General features: G+C 34.3%; 1 long non-coding RNA gene across 1 annotated transcript in view; it reads right to left on the reverse strand.

The window, feature by feature from the left end:
* Positions 1–216: 216 nt before the first annotated feature.
* The window catches only part of LOC106849833 (uncharacterized), a 31,337-nt gene continuing 11,542 nt past the window's right edge, over positions 217–20,011 (reverse strand). The window contains exon 2 of the long non-coding RNA XR_001402663.2: positions 217–5,534. This is a non-coding gene — a long non-coding RNA (uncharacterized LOC106849833). The remainder of the gene's footprint in view (positions 5,535–20,011) is intronic.

Here is a 20,011-nt window from a genome sequence, read left to right on the forward strand (position 1 = left end):
ATATGTCAGGCAAATCAGAATCCCTCCAGTTCTGAAAGATGAACAGTATTATTTATATATGAAATGTTTTGAAATGAAGTTACATGTGCAGTGAAAACTGAAGAATATTAATCCTAAGTGTTTTGTCTGCTATGTGGCAAATAGATTTTTTTCACCTTTCCATTGGATGCTTTTCTTCATTTTGTTTAATAGATAAATGCATAATAAAAGTGCAAATTCCGCATGATAATTTTATTAAGAAAATAAAAGATCTGCTACATAGCATCAATGTACACAATTTCAATCAAGAGCTGGCTAGCAGATCATCAAAAGATACATTAAAAAGAAAATTAATATTGAATTGTTTCTAATTGTATCCAGCAGGCATCTTTTCTAGGCCCAGTGCTATTCAGTATTCCCAGCAGTGACCCAGAGGTGCAGGTACAAATTACCACGCTAAGGATCTGAGGATATCTGAAAGATTACTCGGTGAGTACATAATTATGAAACCAAGGAATAGAGGATCTCTTTATCAGATAGGTCCATTGCAAGAAATGAGAGTTAATACAAATGGATTTCACACCCCAAAAATGGGGTTCAGTGTCAAGGAGTGCCTCGACTCTACAAGGTTTTAGGGGCCATAGTGGACCAGCAACCCAACATGAGCTCCCACCGTGAAGCTGCAAGAACAGAGAATGTAATGCTTGAATCCTGACACAGCTGTTGGAATAATTCCCACAGATCTGTTGTCCATATTTTAATGACAATGGTGGGAAAAAAAACGGAGACTTCAAAAAATTGCATTTAAAATTAATTTGAGAACAGAAGAAAAATATTTGCTGTGAAAACATAAACTCAATGTCTTTGTTATCAAAGAGGAGGGCTGAGTATGACTTGATTAAAGTTTATAGATCATGGGAGAAAACCCTCTCATGCAGATTCTTTATCCTGAAGGGGAATGTAACAACCACCCAACCACTTCTACTATCACCCCAAATAAACAAACAAACAAACAAATAAACATTACTGAAAAATCAGAAACAAAATAATTTTTTACTAATGAAAATAAACTTGAGATATATTGCCCAAAAATGAGGAATCATGCCTATTGGCAGATCTTCAAATCATGATACAGGTTAAAATTTCATCATAAAATACCTATTCCTTAGTAAAATGAAATTTTTATTTGACTTCATACCAAATGAATGAAATGGATAAAATTTTAAGGTCTTAAATATGCCCACAAACTAGCTGAGGTTGGATTTCAGAAATCTAAAACACAATAGAAGAAGTAAGAAATAAAATAGAGATAAATTAGAATGATCTATTCAAAATTGCATTGCCTGAAGATCTGTGGCCTGACTTGAGACTTCTGTTATAATTCTAAGTGAGGATCTCTGACTCTGAACCATATGCTCTGCTGTGGTATGTATTGCACAACTATGGAAAATGTCTTAATGTAGGTATTTTTCATTCACATAAAATTGTCTGTAAGAATTTATATCCCAGCTGGTATGATGTTATACAGAAACAATATCATGTGTTGTTCTGCAAGTTGTGCATATGTTTAGTTTCTGAGGCCAAAAATCAGGATGTGGTTTGAAGAAAAGTGGGAGGAGTCAACTAGTAAAAGTGTTATACCATATGACAACCTCAAAAAAAAAAAAAAAAAAGAGCATATCAGTTGGGAAAATATATAGCAGAAGCAGAGACTGCCTTTAATGCAATAACCAGTGATCTGCTGTGCACATGTGCACATTCTCATACCACTGGAGTTTTAAAAGTATAGCATTGCAACCTGTTGTTTGCATAGTTGGAACATCTGTAACGATACAGGAAAAATCACTTTTTTGTGATGCAATCTAATACATTGTGCCTGCATTAATAGTTATGAATGTCAGTATATTAGATACACACAGAATATTTAAGACTTTTCATTTATTAGATATTAGATATTTATTATTGTTATTGGTTTTGTTATTGTTATTATTATTTATTATATGGCTTTCATGTCTAAGAAAAGAATGGTCATGTCCCGCTGTAGACAAGTATACTTGTAGGTTTGCTGTTGATCTAGTGAGGCTTCTGAGTAATTTTCTGCTGGAGAGTAATGGTCTGCAAGTCAACTTAGTGGTTTTTAAGAGTATCAGAATGGTAGCACTCACAATTTGGAAAGTGCCCAACCTGTAAATGATTTAACATGCTTTGTCCTCAGGTGAGTCATGCATCTCCTAAAGACCAAAAATGTTTTACTGACAGACCTAATATAAACAATTGGAAACATTTTTTGATCCTTAAATTAACATACTAGGTCTCCTTGTGTATTTAGCTTGGGTTAGAGATTCAAAGTGCAGTGAAAGTAAACAGCTTCAATCTCAGTAGCACACATAATATATTAATTTTAAAAATGAAAATGTCTTCAGAACCAGTTTATATACATCTACTCTTGATATATAAACCTGTTGAAATAGTGGGAAAAACATGCTTTAAGGAAATCACGGGATTTGTAGCTCCCTGACTGTTTTATCTATTTATTTTTGAAATGTATAGAAATTTTCAGGTTCCATATGGACATGTTTAGTCACCTAAATTTCTCTATTATATTCAATCAGGTTTTCACTATTTTTTTTAATTTTATATTTTCTGTATGATTAATGAAAGCAAATAATCACCAGATAGAATGGAATTCTGCTTCTTGAACTATGCAAGTAATGCAGTTAAAGTAACTTGAAATAACAACATACACAAATTAGTCATTTTCACAATTAAAACATAAGCCCTAAAGATGCTCCTATTTATTTAAATCACTCTGGGTTTAATTAAAGATGGATTAAAAAATTTTATCAAAGGTTAATCTCTTTTTGAGTTTTAATTCACCAACAATTATAACACATCCATTTTTATCTTACAGTAATTATGCTTTCTTCTGTTATAGTGGAGCCTGGTACATTTGGTGGCATCTTGTGAGCATGGCAGTGATAAATGACAAGCATTCCATAAACCTGTGCTTCAGCTGTGAGCTGGCACTTACCACTGGCAAAATTGCACGTAATAGACACTATTGTCCCTTCACTGATAACCTAAAGAGAAGAATGTCGCATTCTTACTTTTGATCTTATGATAAAACATCTTAATTCTGTATCTGGTTTGTTAATTGCCTTTCCTACCCTAGATGCTGAAAGTTTCAGACAGGAGTCAAATTATGGGGCGTTTAATGATTCTAGCCTTATAATTTGGGCCCTTGTTCCAGGCCAGAACACATTTCAAGAGCACAGAGCTAGACTCAGGGTCAAGGTACAGGATATGCCAGAGGACAAATCTGCACAGTCCCATTGCTTAGCTCTGTGGTCACAACCAGCCACACTAGAGCAGAGCTAAAGGCTGGCAATGTGGGGCAGGGGTCAGGAGACACACCACCCTAGGCGTACTCCTTACCCACTCTCAGAATAAACATGATTAGTACTGCCAGAATAAACTGTGGAGAGGCCATTTGCTTGTTGTATTTTATATTTACATAGGTTTTCTACAGATTCCACTGATTTCCTGTTAATTTCCTTTTCTGTATCATAAAATATGTACAGCCATATAGCAACTGTTCTGTTTCTGTCACCAAAATTCTCTATAGGAGATTCACAACATAAGTCTTTTTTTTTTCTATTTTTTTTAATCTTGTTCTGTCAAGAAATAGTAATGAAATCAGCCTGCTTATCTAATGGGAAAGCTATGGCATTTAAGATGTTAGCCAGACGAAATGTTGCTGAAAGTTTAGTAGCTGAAATACAAGATATGGGCCATACTAATTTCAAGTTTTTGTGAGGATGACAGAGTTCTGATGAAGATGGGATCTCCCAAATAAGGCTTTTTTATTCAAAGCAACTCTCGTTTTCTGTCAGTCTCCAGAGACCTGCATGTTCCAGAGAGGATACCAAAAAGCAGTCCATTAAACAGTTTAAAAAATAAAACAACAGAAAGAAGCAAAACCAAAAAACACCCCGCTTAAACATTGCTTACACTGCCCTAGAGAACCATCTCCTCCAGGATGTGTAGTCTAAACTTGTATTTTAAAATCATGAGGTCCAACAGGCAATTTTAAATGCCCTATGAAACACTTTTCTCTTTCATTGTGAAACTTCCAGAGACTGCTCAACACTGCAAGAAGGGCATTATCATCTAGTGTTTGCAGACAGGGCAACTAAGATTAAATGCCCAACACATTTCTGAAGTAGCAGCAAAGAACAGGCCCTGAATCGTTCCTTCAAGCTACCCCAACACTTTGACAAACAAATCTTTTTTTCCCCCTGCCTGAAGATTTTCTTCACTGTGAAATGCCTTTTTTTTTGTTTCCTAACTTTTTTTTTTTTTTAAATTAGACAATTTTCTCCAGGTTTTTGTTTTCTGTTATCTTTATTATTTCAGAGATCCTCTCACAGTTTGGAAAAATAACAACTTTCCAGACTGCATTTATTCATTTCTGTTGAATAACCTTGACGTCTCAGTGCTTCCTTTTTGAATGGAAAAAAAAAAGTCATTACTTGTGCTTCCCCTTAACATCTACATTCCCACACTTAGTACAGAAACTCTTAATGTTATTTCTGGAAATTATACTAATTGTCACTAAATTCTATGGTTTGATTCGGGAAAATATGTCTAAAACAGGAAAGGAAAATAAAAAGACAGGGCAACATTAAAACACATAGTTAAACATTTACCTAAATTTGTAACAAGAAAGATATGTAAATACTGAAGTGGAAGGGTGATAAAACAGTAAAATTCATTGCATGAATCAATAATTTTCCCTTAAAAATAGTCTAAAGTCCTAATCACTTAAAAGATAATTTCCTTCAGTTTAAAACAATCTTAAGAAGGGTCAAAGATTTGTCCTGCAAGGTCTGACAGTCAATTTAAGTAGTCATGCATGCAAGTAATGACAGAAGCATCCCATCTTCCATGTTCCTCTGGTAGGACTAGAATTATATAATACAATTAAATAGTATTTAAACAAACTTAAAACAATAAGAGTTTTCTGCCCCAGACTATGTCCTGTTTCTTTTAGAGCTTTCAGAAGCCGTAGTGGTTCATAGCAGCAGGCAACAAAGAGTGACCTCTGAACAGCTGGTTCTGGGATTTAGACATGTAAATAATTTTTTTCTCTTCCAACTTGAAAATGAAGGCTACAGTTTGCTCTGCCACCACTCATGGGGTTTTGTCTGATGACACAGATGTAGAAGCTTTGAGAAAAATGGAAATGTTAGTTGCCAGAAGCAAAACCGTGAGCAAATCCTGGTAAGCGAGGTCTCTCATCCCGTTGCAGGTCACCATCTCCTTTCTGTCCCTTGCCTAGTGGCAGGGGCTGTTTCAGTGCTGCTGTTACATGCTGTGCTGGATCTCGAGCTGGCATTGTGACTTGCAATGTTTGTTCACATCACTACAGGCAAGAGAAGCCTTGAAGTACACAGCCTGCTAAATTCCGGTAAATACGCTGCTGCATATTTTAGAAGGAGCTCCTTACCACATGGTTCACAATTAGCGTGTCCATTTCAGCACTACAAAGATACCTAGGAAAAGAAAATGTGTGTGTAAGTACAAAAAAAGTATCAGAATAGAGCACTTAGACTGAATAATTGATACCATTTTATGTTTTGCAACCATATATTTTAATCATCAAAGATGACTAAGGCTACAAATTCATGTTTATTGACAAGGATACATTTCTTAAGTCACCATTTAAAATGGATTTTTATGGCTGGTCTTAATAACCAAGAGGCAAAATTATGTTGCACTACATGAACATACTGAAGATACAAGTTAAATTGCCAAAATTATTCTCTAACTCACATGGCAGAAAGGCAGTAGAACAGTTACTGAGGCAAAACAAAGAAAGAATTGTCTTATTCTCCCTGTATCTATAATTTTAAATATGAGTAAAACCACCAGTTAGTCTAAAAAAACAAAGTTAACAAATTTACCAGGCTTGCACCACACTAAAAGTTTGCATTATGAGTTTACATAACAAATGATCATCACAGGTCTGATTCACAATGCTGATTTCAGCAAAAGTACTACCAGGAAACATGTTTTATACCAAAATATAACATTTTCTCACCTCATTTTTACCAGTGAGTACACTTCCTTCTGCTTCACATGGTTGTACTTCCCCTCACATTTTTTCATGTTCTTACATAATTATCAGACTACTAAAAAAAAAATTTAATCCAAATAATCCAGTTTCCTTTTAAGAACTTTTCCAGTAGTGCGCCTAATAGTATAAGCAGAAATAGAGTCAAAAACATTTTGCTCTCCTGAGGCATATAATAGCTACACACAAAAAATAGCTTCCTATAGCTTCCTATTCTACCACAGTTGCACCGTGAGGCTTACGTAACATTTAAAAAATAAGAAGATATTTCATGATTCCGCAGTGCCTTGTGTTCCTGCATTGGCATGAGCTTATACTTTGTGCAAGTATAGCCTGACTATGCTTTCTAACCATACAGTGCCAGCTAGTAAAGGAAGCAGTTTCAGTCTGTTCTAGCTTAATGTCACAGCCCAGATGGAGGCTACTGCTCCTTCAGAGCTGCCAGCCAAGCTGCTTTGGGCCGCTTCCTTACACAGCTCCGCCAGGGTTTGTGTACCCAACTAATTTCAATAGGTAACTTGTCAAAGAGAGTAGGGATTGCTCTGGGAATGTAAATTCTGGTACCGAGAAAAGTGATCAGAAGCTTAGGGCAAGATGAAAATTGTAGCTGTAGATACCAAACATACAGTTAGAAGAAAACATTATCAAGAACAAAGTTAGACCTAATTTTATTTTACTATCATAGGGCTGTTTCACCAGTAGATGATTTTATATTTGAAAAGTGACTATTATCACTAAGGTAATTCCCAGCTACTAGTAGGAACTTTACATGCTGACTTAATATAGTGTAAAGTGACTTAACATCCAAATATGCCTCAGGATGATTTCAACAGCGACTATTTGAAAAGAATACCCCAAAGAAATCCACTAAAAAGGCCATTCTTTAAGCATCCCCAAAGAATTTCTGTCAGCAAAACACGGAAAATGTTAAGCAATAATAACTAAACTTCAGTAAAACAAAAAATAAACTCCTAATCTGTGGTTTCCTAACCTGAGCTGGATGCACAGGAATTCATAATTGAAAGATTTATTCAGAACTGAATATGTAAAACTCTTAAGAACAGTGTTAAATACCTTACAGGCCTCAACTCTCTCCTTTTTTTTGTTTTCATCACTCACTGGAAAAATACTCCATGTTTTTCAGTTTATTCCCTAATGTACTGATCAGGAAGAAATAAGTCTGCAGTGAATCTTTATTTTTGTCTTTTTTTTTTTTTGGGGGGGGGGGGGGGGGGAAGGGCGTTGGTTTTGGTTTTTTTTTTTTTAATTTTTGTTTTTTGTGAGTTTTTGTTGGTTGGTTGGTTGGTTGATTGAGTTTGGTTTTTTTGCAGGGGGTTTTTGTGATTGGTTGGGGTTTTTGGATTGGTTTGGATTTTTGTTTTCCCTAAAGTTGTGCTGTATATTGCTACCTATTTGGACCAGGCATGCTTTTATTTAGTACTCTCTATACCTTATTCACATCTGTCAACAGAAAAAGCACATCGCAGTCACACACCAAGGCACAAGTCACAAAACTCACAGAAAAAGTAAAAGAAATGATATTTATATGTCATTTTGATAGTCAAGGGAGAAGAAGTGTCCCAGTCCCTCTTTCTAAAAATAATGCTTCATACAGGTGTCATCTCTGTATTTTACTGGAGTTATCAAAAGAAAAAAAGTTGTCATTTATGGAAGTTGCTTCCTGCTATTGAAATAAAATGATGTGCTTTAAATCACAGTTCGGTTCTTCCATACCCTTCTTCCAAGAAAATCACGCTTACATGTAGGGAAATGGGAAAAAACAGTTTTATTAACCCACCACCAACCTCTCTCTTCTACACAAATAGCACACAGAAACTCTCTTCTGGTCATCTATTCCTGTCAAAAAATTGATTTAAAGTATTTTCTATGTCTTAAAAAAAACCCAACCAAACAAAAAGAGCAAAAAAGAACAAAATCAGTTACTCCTGCCACCCATAGCAATGATGAGCTGATAAAAAAATCTCACCATATTGTCTTGTCAGCCATACCTAATAGAGATGAAGAAGTCTCTAATTAGGGCATTAATTCCACACTGCAGTGCAGTTGCAATGCAAACTCCCATTTACTGACAGGTGCAATATGTGGGTGCAAATTTCTTGGCATCAGCAATCTACTCTTTTGCATTTACATTGCTAAGCAACATCATAGCATTGATTGACTTATGTACAGTACTACACTTTCACCTCTTAGGTACAGAAAGAAAAGATTGATTCCAATTTCGGTGCCACAGTTTTAAATAGATGCAGCACCAATGAATTAGGTGCACTCACTCCTAATTTACAGTCACGGAAGAAAAATAATTTTCTTGATTACCCTACTATTTAGAAAGCTCTAACTCTTTTGGATAGAATAAAGTTACACTGGTCTAAAATTCACATGACAGTCAGGGGCACAGTTACATATATTTCTCCACAAGAAGATGGCAGCTGTCCTCAAAGTGTAATGTGAGTTAACTAGGAAAAGGTGATTGACTGATGCTGAGGTTAATTGCTTGTTGGCATGCTAGAAAGCCTATGCTAACAAGTGCTGCTTATAACTAACAAGTGCCAATTATTTCCTTATATTCCAGTACACATTATATTATGCTAGGCACAATCCAAACATCCAGAAAGATCCAGACATCCCTGCTCAGATCTGATAAGTTAATGATTTAAGAAAACTGTGCAAGTTTCTGATGAAAATGGGTCAGTGCATGTTGCTTATCACAAATGTACAGCTCTTCATATAATGCTACGACACAGAAAAATTTTCTTGAAGCTATCAATGTACTGAACAAATATTCATAATGAAAGTATAAATAATTGTCTGGTCATAAACTTTATTTTTGCTGTTGCTGATCGAAAGCTTACACTAACAGACAGTGCTTACTATGCCATTATTAGAAGCCTGTAAAATCTTAAAAATATCCTGTATCCACATTTTTGTGGAAAAAAAATTATATACATAATTGATGACCAACTGCACACACAAGCTTGACAAAACTTCCCATTTAATAGGTGGATTGTTATGTAAAATATTGCCTAATATTTGTATAATGCATTCACCGGGCTTGAAAAAATGCTGACAGAACTAGAATGCATAGTATCATCCATTGTTAAATTGATATTGTTATTGATATATTGTTGCTAAAGCATTGGTAAACAACAATTTTAATTGCATTAATAAAATATGAATTATGAAAGTAGGAGTGTAGTGACTAGTACAGATTTTCCCTATGATAATAATGATTTAAAATAAGATTAAAAAGTAGCATCTCCTCAAGAAAGAGGAAGTTAAGGTACCAAAAATTATAGTGCAAAGCCAAGCTACCCCACACCTCCTCCTAGACAAGTCATCTACCTTGTATCAGTCAGAATAAAACAGTTTATGTGAGTAGAAAACTTACCAGACTTTCTTTGCAAGAAATCGTGCAGTGTTTGGTAGAACTGCATGCTTTGTCTGCTACTCCTTTCCTAATTTCAATCTAAACCTATGTAATGGCATCACAATGTAGTCACAAACCTGAAAGCCTTTGGAAATGCATTAATTGTGAACATTGGGGATTTTAACACCTTCTTCTAACTGTTTAGATGCAGAAAGTGTCAAATATGTTGGTAAGCAGTTGAAAAAGGTAAGAAATGACTAAGTTGTGGTTTGATCTCTCCTAGTCCTGCAGTACAGGGAACATTTCAGCACAATGCTCTCTCAAAAATTCAAAATAAAGCAACAAAACCGTAACTGTATGGCTTTTTAGGTAAGCATGGGAGCTCAGCACAGGGTTGGGTGAGGTGACCATAAAAATGAAAATATTTAAGAAAATCTAAGAACATTAAAATTGTATTTGCAAATATAGCGTTGGTATTCTTAGACTGTTATAGAATAGATATGTACATTTCTGTACCCATCAAACACTTAATAAAAAATAACTCCTCTAGGCAATTTGCAAACTATGGTTTCATCTAGATATATGTCAGTGTAAATCAGGAACCTTCAGTTCTCAGTTTTTCTAAACAAGTATGCCATAATCTTTCCTAGCCCTCTTTCCGTCAGACCCTCATAAATCTACCACATTGCTCTCTCCTCTGAATGCAGGCAAATTCACAAATATTTTAAAGGTATAGTGAAATACACATATAGTAAGTCCATCATCCTAGGAGGAGTTAGTAATTTCCTTCACCTGCAGTATATATTTCATTTTAACACATCTTTAATAGACACCAACTAATCATGTTTAAAGGCTACCTCTTTATTATTGCCCTTTATCCATAAACTGCTCTTTTCACTGACCTTAAAATATAAGGTGAAGATAGGCAATCGTTTGATATAAATGCTTACATATATGATTTTGATTTCAGTATATGTAAGGTAGAACAAGTTGGGCTGGACACAATTTTCTTAATTTACAAGTGCCGTTGCAGAATATATATTTTTTATTCTAAGTCACCTAATACCCTCAAAAATACCGATGATCCTAAAATTTAATGCTTTTCCTTTTTTAATATATATCTTGTATTTTGTAAAAGAATAAAAACATAATGACATTTGTAATTTCAAATCTTTTAAGAATAAAGTACTACGTGAAATTTATAATATAAAAATTCTCTTTTCCTGGAATTACAGTTTTGTATTTATTGAATGCGTTCACAGGCTCCCTTAGGATGTGAAATGTATGGAAATATATGTGCATTACTAAGGAAAGAACTAAATTTATTCTTTCCCCACATCATGCTCTTCTTTGCAGTAGAGGTTTTTAATTCAACACAGAGCTAGAATGAGATGGAGCCAATTTCCTGGTCTATATGTGTGACAAATGCTAAAAGTGGCACAAGATTAACAAATTAGTTGATGTATATATCTTTAAAGGTTTTTGACTATGTCTCAAATGAAAATGCATGCTTATTTGAAATGAAAATTTCCTTAGAGTTAAGTATTAGACAGCAACCTTATGAATTCTTGTAATTTTCGGATGGAATGATGCCACATCTGACAAATAAAGAATAGCAACCTGAAAAAACAGTTTAAGAAAATTTTTGTAGCATATCACTCTAATAACAACTTTTATTGCAATAAATTATATATTTTTAATGATAAAATCGGATCTTTATTAAGAAATTTGCTTTGAAAAAATTAATTATTTCAGTACACAGGTATTCCCCTTAAATATGAACATTGACACTTTATTAAACTATCAAAATATGAAATTCTGTCATGTTAAGCAATGTATTAGATAGAAGCTTTTTTAAAAAAATGAATAGAGGGAGATCTACAGTATAGGCAAGTGTGTCATTATAGAAAGGTTTCTTTATGATGGCTTGAAATATAAAGTATGGAACTTGACCTTTTTAGCTGACATAGTAATCACCTACTTGATGTAATCCAGATATCTAACACCAAACAATAAAAACATCTGTGACAACAAACCATGTAAAGCTTGTGGAATTATTTAATTATTTTTTAAGAAAAGATAGCAATATTTATTAATCAGATAAGCCTGGATTGGTTCTTCTTACACAAAAACTTTTGTGTTTTGCAAATGCTAGTTTTAAAGAGCTATAACTTAGAAGTGAATGGTTTTTTAAGTTCGCATGCACGTATTTTGGAGTTACATCATTCATTCTTCTTTTAGGACCTTGTCATAGTCCACCTGTTTTGCTTTTGCTTACGTTACATCAAAATAATAGCTTTCTTTAGAGGAAAAAAAAATATCATACGTTTCTACTGACTGTATCCAAACATGATAATACACTTAAAATTGAAGAGGAGCCATATTCAGGTTGCATGTCTCAGTCACCCAATCTCCCTTTCACATATCTGTTCATGTTGACAGACTATGTCATAATACATCAACAGAGAGATCAGCATAGAAGAACAAAAATTCAGTGCCTGACAGCAAAAGGAAAACTGATTTCTACTATTAAATTAGCAAAAATATACCAATATTTCACTACCAATAAAGACACCATGGCTAAAAACATTCACAGTATTATAAATTTGAATGAGCATTGGGAATTTTTTGTTTCAATAATCCTTAAACACAGAAAAAAAGAGGGGGAAGAGAGTAGACTCGAGGATGTCAACATCTTTACAAGCAAAGAATTGATTTCTGGTAAAAATGTGCCATTATGTTTTGGTTTTGTTACTCTTTTAAATATTAGTACTAAATATTCATTTAATTAGAGACCAATGAGCACTGTTTTTGCAGGATTCTGTTCTGACAGAGGCTCGCCCTTACGAGGTCAAGGAGACGTGTAGAAAATGCTCTGTGTCAACAGAGTGCATCATCTTCTTTATATCTGAAAATTTTGACTTATGTAAAAAGTATTCCAGCTCTCTCATTGCTAGATATAATTTTAATATACTATATTGAGCAGTGGTGTATCGCTAGGAATTTAACAATACCTGGAATAAATAATGTCTTTTTGCAGCCTGGGGCAACATCTGCCACTTATGCATTAATTCTGCCCCTGTTTGAACACTCTACAACATATGCACTTCTCTTTTGTCTGTTATCCTAGAGTTGTGTTATTCCCAAATATTGACATCATCTACTTTTATCAGCACTAACTGCTCTGAAGCTTCCTAGTCTCATGCTCAGCTCTATTTCTTTCTATTGATTATCTTCCTCACTCCAGCAGGTAGCTAGCCAGCGAGGCTGTCCTGAGAAATAGCTTCCAATGACTTTATACGCACAATTTACACGGAATTGTTTAAAGAAGATATTAGCCTCAATACAAATCAGTGAACCTCATTTAGTCAATACTGCACAATTCAGCTGTTGGCACCCTGTCACATGTTAGTCTTTAAACTCAACTACCATACCCAATCTGCACATTAGCCATAGTATTTAGTTTCATATTAAAATGAGGCTAGTTTTTCACTTTTCTTTTTGAAATCTATTCAATATATTTTCTACATCACCTCATTGAACCATATGATAGCAATATAATTTTAAGTATAAAAACCTGAGATTAAATGCTTGATTTTTGACAGTGTTCTTAAATATAATAAATTCAAAGGGAAATACTGTTAAGTTAAAATGGAGTGTTTTTCATTAAGTCCAATCAAATGGTAGACAACAAAGGATCTTTTATTTGAGAATATGAAGTGAAAATGAAAACCAGAAAACCTTTACTAAGAAAAGGTCTAGCTAAATTATGTTGGAAGGAGGTCTCCAGATTGAACCTGGGTGTTTCTTTTGCTAAGAATGAATTAAACTAAGATGCACTATGAGAGAACAGCTTACAAAAAAGGAAAACCTGTGCTTTACAAAAATGAAAACAGGGCCTAAATACAGCTACAAAGAAAGATCAAATATTAAAAAAAAAATCGCTACTGTAGCACCTAAATTATTCAAAGAAATTTGGGGGATTTTTTTACCCCTTTTGCATTCCACAGCAGGGTCGCAAAATCCTAGTTGGACACTTATACAAAAATAATCTTTTCCTTTTAGCCTAACAGGCTATGATCTAAACTATGATTTATACTACAGATAAAAGATAGATGAAAATTAAAGTATTTGTGCTTACCCCCAAGTCTGTTACTTGAGAAATAAGACTTCCCTTGTTTTCAATCTGTATTAGACACACTTGTTTCACTGTATTCAGCATATCTATGATGTTTATATTCAAGTTTCTATGTGCATCCTTCAGCAGCAGGAAATAAATAGGTATTGTTTCTAATGGTTGGAAGAAAAATACTTGGTTTTGGCATATTTGGCAAAGAAATATTTACATATTTCCTATAAAGCGTTGCTCTTATAAAGCATAAATTCAAAGACAACCTGCAAGGATTTGTGGCTATTATATTTTGCAGGAGACAGAAAATAAAAAGAGGTCTGGGAGCATAAAGATTAAAAAAAAATAAATAAAAAGACTGCAAAACAGAAATCCCCACTTCATAATATGTGGTCAATATTTTAGAAAAGGTAGAGGGAAAATGCAGAGTCCTTTTTAAGTCCTGATGAGCAATCATCTGGGCTTACTGATACACAGAGGTACCGATACCGATGCCTTTTGAGAGAAGGTAAAATTACCTGCCTAGTAAACAACAGGGAATATTGATATCAGACAATTCTTTATTCTAAATACTGGTAATTTGAATATATAAATAGAAATGTTTTGCATGACCTCTGCTCCCTGCTCTTTTCCCTTGAAAGCTGAGGTTCTGAGCCCCAGGTAGGAGACAGATGCTGAAAGATGACCAGTCTGGCCTTCCTGATACATCTTTGTATCATCCCACTCTCTCTCACATAAACATATTTATTGCAACCTGATGCTCACAGAGAAGTTTTTTCCTCCTTCTAAGTTTCTACAAGGAACATTTCAGAAACCAAAGGGGAAAAAAAACAAATTAAAAAGCAGTGAGGACAGAAATAGCTGCATATTCAAACAGCAAAAAGGCAGGTGTGGTATGAAAATTCCTACTGTTCTTGTCTGCAGTGCTCTGCTGTTGGAGGATTTGATAGGTACTTTTCATGGGTCTATATATGCTTATGATAAGTGCACTTGGAAAGAGAAACCTTCCAGGTACTGTTTTGGCCTGTTTACTGGGGTAGATCTGCTTTTTTAAGATAAAAAGTTATGCTGTATTTCAGCCGCTGTCTTCCCTGCATGTGCTTACACATTAAGTATTTTTTCCTACCAATTACATTAATAATCATTAAAGTAGATGCAAATTCCTTAATTTATTTATTATATAAATTGCATCTTGGTAAATCTTACAAAATATTTATACGCATTCAGTACTTTTACATGTTCTAATTGTTCTACTGCAACATTTCCTCAATACTAAATTAGTACTTACTTCAGTCATGTCTTATAAGGATTACAGATAGTATTGTAGTTGGAAAAATAGTTAACTCAAAGTTAATTTCTAAAAATCCTACCCTTTTAAAGTTAACTCTGTGCTATATACTAGCGTGCAATAAATGTTCTGGATAAGCAAGTGTACTGACATGAAATAATCATACAATGAACAACACATTCGGGGGAAGATGCAGCACATAGAGTAAAACAACATAGTATTCCAAAAGTTTACAAAGTCAGTTTGATGTAGTTATGCTCTTAAGGTAAAAAAATATATATTTTAATAATTATTACCTGTGTCTCCTTTCATTATGACAGGAAAAAAACCACACAAAATTTCTTACCATTCCTCATCTTTTTATGCTCATTTTTTGAGATGCATGGATTTGCTACATGCTTAAGTTAAGCTATAATGATCATCTTTTCCATACAGTTTAAAATGGTAACTGAGTAAAAAACAGACCTAGGAAGTAGATTAGTATAATTTAATAGTTAGGAGAAAAAACAACTTTTATACCTGAAACTAGAAAACATTTGTAGCCCATTATTTTCTTTTTAATGCATATAGTTATACTTCCAGATCTCAGGATTTCTTTAAAATATGTTCTTACTACACAGACAAGTGCACAGGAATAATTTACAGCCAGCTTTGTTTAGTCATTTATGGCTAGAATATACTATTTAAAATATCTAATGGGGAAAAATACTTTCTTCCCCATGAAAGCATAATTATTAAAATATTACTATATTATTTATCAGTAGGTATTGCTAGTTTATTTGCTTCATTAGGTTTTGATTAATGCTGAGAAATTTGAATTCAGACATACTTTGCCTCTGATTTTTAGACAGATGTCAGTCAGCATTAGTGTATCAATTTTTCATCAGAAAATAGAGATGCATATTAAAACCACTTCAGAAAACATGGAGTTTCTACATGGGACCGTATTATTAATGCTAATTATATCCTTAAGATAAGCATTAACTGGGGCAAAGAGGGGACTCAAACTGTTTACAGAACACGTGAATGTCAACTGGACATAAAGCTGCCTACTTTGCTTCCTTCCCTTCTTCTTCAGTCTCACAGTTGTTTGCTTAGTACATGGAAATACTACAAAAATTACAAAAAAAATAAGGAATCTTTAAATAAATATATTCTCCTGACATTATCAGCCTGGTATTCGTGTTTCAGCATAAGAATCCAGGCAGCAGTGACCGTGTGCCAGTGTTAAAAACATGTATGTATCATGTTCTCTGTGTGTGTTTGCATGCTTTCATTCCATCACCACTGAGTGTGTGACTCTGTGTGCGTGTGTGTGTGTTTATAGCCTAGTGCTAAAAGCGAGAGTGAGGTCTGAGGGTGGAAATGAAGAGCATTTCCTTTTGGAAGAGCCCTACTTGACCCAAGTCCTGCCCTCCAGTTTGAGAGAGAAGGATGGGAAGGGGCACTGCAAGAAGGGTCCAACACTGCAGCCCACTGAAGTCACTTGTAGTTACCAAACGTGTTTTAAAGGAAAGTTTTAGATATACAGAGCTTAGAGTACTATGAGCTGTATTAAAGGAATCACAGCTACACAAATCAGGCTTACTATTAAGAGTACCTTTTGGGAGTTAAAGTTAAGTGGCAAACCAGATGCACCAGATTTCACTGCAATTCTAAAGATAATTCTAAAACGATGCTCAGCTGGTGCAATATGTTATTTTGTGTTCACAAGATGAAGTGGAATTTAAATTTTAAAAACATATAAAGATTTTGAAGAGTTTTGAGGGAGGCCTATTTAGCTTCCACCTAATTTAAAAATTAGTCTTGGCTGTCTTCTCACTCCATCAGTCCTTGAATCAAAATTCCAAATCAGAATCTATTATTTTCTTACTCACGTTAAGCAGCATTAAGTAGAGGGAAAGGATTTTATTTACATTAAGGAACCAATCTTACAGTTTTCACACAGGAAAAGCACCCTTTAGAGACAATAGCAATTTATATTTCTAAAAAAACCCCAAAATCCAATCAAATAAAACACCTCCAAACCAGCTTTCATTTTGCAGCATTACTTAATACCTTACTTACATTAGATTTCACCATATTCCAGAAACACACAAGAACAGAGCACAACTTGCAGTATCAGTGCTCCTTCTGTCCTTTTCTCTCCCTCTCCCTCTCACCTGCACCATTTTGATTTTAAATTTGCTGGAGCCCATTCCATTTATAAATAACCTTAAACCGTTGAACTGTTCACTAGTTTATTTGAACAGGCGACAATGTTATCGAAACAAATCTAGTTAACAAGGTAATTAGCTTTTGCAATATTCCTCAGAAGGCTGGGAACCAACAGCTCATCACAGCCCTGTACAAACAGCAGCATGCAATGTTAAGCCTCTGCTTACGGGGGTTTCTATCAAAACTCACTGGTCACATTACACCAAAGGTATTGTTTCCAAAAAGTATCCAAGGGCCACCAAAGCTGATTTATTCACTTGCAGTGAAAGGATGAAAATATTTTCCAATAGTAACCTACTGTAAAAGCGTAGGCTACTGCTGGTGTTGAAAAGATGGGGCTAGAACCGCAAAAATCCTTTTTCTTGCTTCCACAAAAGGCTTTAGGCCTAATTATTTTTAAGTATAATCCAGCCAACATCTTCTCATGCTTAGCTGCACTGAGTGACACTATTTGTGATGCCCAGTCTGCTGAAACTGAGCAGGTTGCTGTCAGTTTAAAAATGACTATAATAAAAGTGACCATGAAGATGGATCTTGTGATTTTGCGTTTCTAATCAGTCATCTGTGAAGAACACTTTTGCTTTGATTCAGCAGACTGGTGACAGCCATGATTGATAGTGCATGAGGATGAAAAAAGGTTATTAACTGTCTTCCTATTAAACTCAATGTATTACCCCTCTAGGTGCATCTCATACTTTAACTTAAAGTACTTACTCAGGTAAGGTCAAAAATGAACTCTATAAACACAGTATCCATCCTGTTGTAGATGAACCAGAGGCTCTAATGCTAAATTTTGAATGTTCAGCATTAAAGCATATCTGAATCCTGACACCTTAATTACTGTGCCAAAACCAAACCCTGAGCAGACCTTCATATGCTTCTAAATATATAACTATACACAAGCATTTTTGTATGAAACAGGGACAGATCAGTTGCTTCTGTGTGTTGGTGCATACAAACACAGACAAATATGTTTTACTTACTATAATAATCTCAAAAAAAAGTTTGAATAATGTTATGTTAACAAAAAAATACATAGAGGAGAGATATGAAGTGTCTGGGGGGCTCAAGTATAAATTTTACACAGAAAACAGCAATTTACCTACTTGTAGTTAACTCCATTGTTAACTTGATCAAGTGTGATTTAATAATTTATGAAGGCTTCCTATTAAAAGAAAATACAAATGTTTTAGTGTAAATATAGATGCACCTATTTGATGGCTTACAAAATGTTTTAGTTTTAGTTTTTATTCCCTTTTTATTGATCACAACACTCACCATTATCCACTGAAAAAAACAAAGGAAAATGGCACATATATTCATTTACAAAATAATTATTTGGTGAAAATACTGATTCCTAGTGTACTTCGAATTTCTAAAGATGTCTCTGTGAAGACAGAGCTTAAGGATAAAAAGAGTGAAATACTTTTTCTCTGTTCATTTTTATTCTTCCTGAAGCTAGAAATGAATTGAAAGGGGAAAGTTGTCCAGATTGTGTATGCAGGTTAGCATCTTTTTAGATTCACAAGTTTATTTTAGGAAATAGGCGTTTTACAAACACTTCTTCTTAATCAGTAGAATTTTAATTTTTTCAATTTACTTTATGAATAAATTTCAGATGCTCTTTGAATTTGTTTATGCATATCTTACATTACAAACATTTTCTCATAAAAATAAGTAGACAAATAGATCAAAAATCCTATGATTCTAACTACAGTGTGCACACTTTTATCTGAAGGAATGTACAGACACACTTGTTTAAAATAAGCTCTTTCCACATGGTATATAAGATCTCCCTGCAAAATACATCTATTCTGTATTTGTTTTCCAGAGTATTAAAACATAGTTTTAAATTTAGTTTTATAGTAGTCCTTCATTTCCTCTTTTACATTACATCAAGAATATTTTTTTCACTCATTAACATCATTTCAGAGGGAAGCAAGAATATTATACCAAGGTAGATCCTTTTGGGGAAAGAAGGAAAAGTATCTCTATCTTGACTATTCTATAATGTACTGTCATGCACAAAGTCTGCAGCGTAAGTAAATATTTTAATCTTTTCAAGGTGGTATTGAATTTCAGTTGTCCTTGTTACTTTTAAACAATTTTTTAAAAAACATTCACAGTTGGTTAAAATCCAGAAAAAATATAGTCTATCTATATGATGCTACCTCTTAAAAAAAAAATAAACAATCCTCTGTAACATCTTTATTTCTGGAAAGTGTGTTCCTTTCAGGTGTGGACTTGGGAATAGGCACCAATTTTGCCTTCAGTAACATTTCTGCTTCATAATAAATTGCAATCCTGTTGTAGCCCCGTGTGGATTTACAACTGGCAGGCTTTCTCTCTGACAATTTGGGGTCACTGTGGATATAGGTGAGCAATAATTTCAGAGGTGATGGAGATATTGACAGAATTTAGGAGTCCAAGTTCCCAGGCAAATATTTGTAAAATGTGCACTCCTACACTGGGTTTTAATTAATAAGACTTCTGGATTATATTGTTTGCCTTGTTTGTGCATGGTATTTTCTCTGAAACTATTAAAAAATATTAATTTCCATTTGTGCCTCTGTCAGTACTACGAAACATTTAATGCAAAAAGCTACCATTCCTCTCTCAAGCACACTTAAGTAAAGAAGAAAGTTACAGTTATTAAAGGCTTAGCTAAAAACCCCATACAGCATGCTTTTAGAAAATCTGAATTATATGACAACATTTGTTTTGGGTAACCTTATGGAGGCCTGGAATAGGTAAAATCATTCAATCGGACATCACACCAAACAGAGGTACTACAGATGGTAGTGAGAGTTTCTGACAACAGGACAGACCCACGTTTACTCACTCGAGAAGGGTCTGGCAGGATCAAGCCCCCTCTGT

The sequence above is a fragment of the Sturnus vulgaris genome, chromosome 1, assembly GCF_052056855.1.
Source record: "Sturnus vulgaris isolate bStuVul1 chromosome 1, bStuVul1.hap1, whole genome shotgun sequence".
In the NCBI taxonomy this organism is placed as follows: domain Eukaryota; kingdom Metazoa; phylum Chordata; class Aves; order Passeriformes; family Sturnidae; genus Sturnus; species Sturnus vulgaris.